The sequence below is a fragment of the Numida meleagris genome, unplaced genomic scaffold (assembly GCF_002078875.1).
Source record: "Numida meleagris isolate 19003 breed g44 Domestic line unplaced genomic scaffold, NumMel1.0 unplaced_Scaffold779, whole genome shotgun sequence".
Classification (NCBI taxonomy): Eukaryota; Metazoa; Chordata; class Aves; order Galliformes; family Numididae; genus Numida; species Numida meleagris.
This window is the reverse complement of record NW_018364994.1, coordinates 4752-7189: the sequence shown is the minus strand read 5'-3', so window position 1 is coordinate 7189 and position 2438 is coordinate 4752.

Sequence of the window (2438 nt, the reverse complement as noted above, 5' to 3'; positions counted from 1 at the left end):
GAACGGGTACGCGGCGGCCGCCATGGGGCCGAGGAGGGCGGCGGAAGGCTGCGGCGGCCCCGAGAGGCCGAGGGCCGGAGGAGGGAAGCCGGGTTTGGGCGGCGGAGGCGGAGGAGGCGGCGGCGGGTGGAGCTTGCCCAGCGGCGTGGCGTTCGCTCCGGTCGCCATAGAGCGCTCCGCGCCGCCCGAGGAGGGCTTCGCGAAGCTTCCACGCCGCCGCGCCGCGAGGCGCGCGCCGATTGGCCGGCCGGGTTGCCCGTCAGAGGGCCGCGGGCAGCGGATTGGGGGAAGCGGGTGGCCGTCAGCGAGAGGAGACGGGGGATTGGTTGGAGGGCGGGGAGGAGGGCGGGGCTGAGACCTGAGGTGGCGAGCGCGGGGATTGGACGGGAGGTGGGAGTGGGAGGGGCTGAGCGCTGAGGTGAGGAGGGCGGTGATTGGTGGGTGGGTGGGGCTGACCGCCGAGGAGAGGAGAATGAGGATTGGCTGAGCGGAACGTCGGTCAGACAGAAAGCGGTGCCGATTGGTGGAAGGCGGAGGGCGGGCCCACAGGGTGGAGAGAGCGGGAATTGGCTGACGGAAGGTGCTGAGCGCTGAGGTACAGAGCGCACGGATTGGCCGAGAGGAACGTCGCTCGGAATGAAAGCAAAGCAGATTGGAGGAGAGGCGGAGGGCGGGCTCTGATGGGAGGGGCAGAGCGGCGATTGGCCGAGCGGCACGTCGATCGAAAGGAGAGCACCGCGGATTGGTAACGAGCGCGTCGATTGGCGGAGCGGAACGTCGATCAGGAGGAAGAAGGTGTGGATTGGTGGAACGCATTGGGGAGGAGACCGCGGATTGGTTGGTGGGAGGAGCTGAGCGCTGAGGGAACGAGCGCAGGGATTGGCCAAGAGCAGCATCCATCAAGAGGAGAGCGACGCGGATTGGTTGGGAGGTGGGAGGGGCCTGTGAGCTGGGAAGGAGCGCGGCGGTTGGCTGAGAGGAACGTCAATTAGAAGGAGCGTGACGCGGATTGGTGGAGAGACGGAGGGAGTGCCCCGAGAGGAGGGGCTGAGCGCTGAGCTGAGGAGATGGAGGATTTGCTGGGCGGGATGTCGGTCAGAAGGACGGGGAATGGGGAAGGCTGCGTTGATTGGGAGGGGCGAGTAGGTGGGGTTGAGCCGAGCGGGGGTCCAGAGGTGAGGGGTGGGATGTGGGGGGGGATAGGCTGAACGGAATGTCCCTCACATAAAGGGCTGCGCGGATTGACGGAAAACGAGCACGGAGTACGGGAGGAGCGTAGGGATTGGCCGAGAAATGCATCGCTCAGAAGGAGAGCGGCACGGATCGAGGGCGGGCGCCGGGGGGGAGGGGAATTAAGCACTAGATGAAGGAGAGAGTGGATTGGCTGAATAACACGTCAATCAGAGAGTGCACGAAACGGATTGGGGGGGAGCAGGCCCCGAGGGAGTGAATTTGCGTTGAGGCGGGGAGCCCAGCAATTGGCTGAGACAAGAGCCAATCAAAAGGAAGACGGCGTGGATTGGTGGAAGGCGGAGGGCGGGCCTTGAGGAGAAGGAGGAGCGCGGGGATTGGCCGAGCGCTGTCCCGCCGTGACAGAGGGTCCCCCCCCCCCAGCAGAACTTGCGGTGACGTCACGCGGCGCTCGAGCGCCGATTGGCTGCGTGGGGCGTCGGCGTCTCGCGGGGCATTGTGGGAATAAAAGAAGCGCGGGAAAAAAAAGGCGCAGTTTATTGGCTGCGGGGATCACGTGGCGGGGGCGGGGCTGGCTCGTTGGGGTCACACCGAGGAGAATACGAACGCGGGGACGGGGTCACGTGGGGGAAACACGTGAGGGGGGGGGCGCTCTGACAGATGGTTAAGGCCACGTGGGCAGGAGGCGGGCACGGTTTGCACGGGGGTACCCGCGTGTGAGCGCTGACGTGTGTCTGTGTAGGGACACTGGGGAGCCACACGTGTGGGCCACAAAGGAGCACGGCTATGCACGTGGGGCACGCGTGGGGAGGGGGAGGAGGCGGACACACACCACACCTCTAAGGCCACGTGGAAAAAAAAACACGTGTGTGCCACACGTGGGTGCGGTGCAATGCTCGTTCAGGGACGCGCCCCGCACGCTTCAGTCCACAAACGCATGTGGGGCAGCCACGGGGCGGGGGGGGGGCAACGCTCCCTTCAGGCCCCACGGACAGACGCGGCCACACGCAGGAACGCCTCCCCCCCTTTTTCTACGTCCCTTTCCGTGCGCGCCGTAGGAAGGCGACGGAGTAGGCCCCCCCCGGGGCGCGGTTGCGGCGCGGCTGCACCTGGGACTGGGCGGTGAGCTGCAGTTTGATGGCGCTGGAGTTGAGGCGGGGGGCGCGCAGCAGCTCCTGCATCCCCCGCATCTTCTGGCTGCGGAACGACAGCGCCAGCCCCGGGGACCCCGGAGCCCCGCCCCCCGC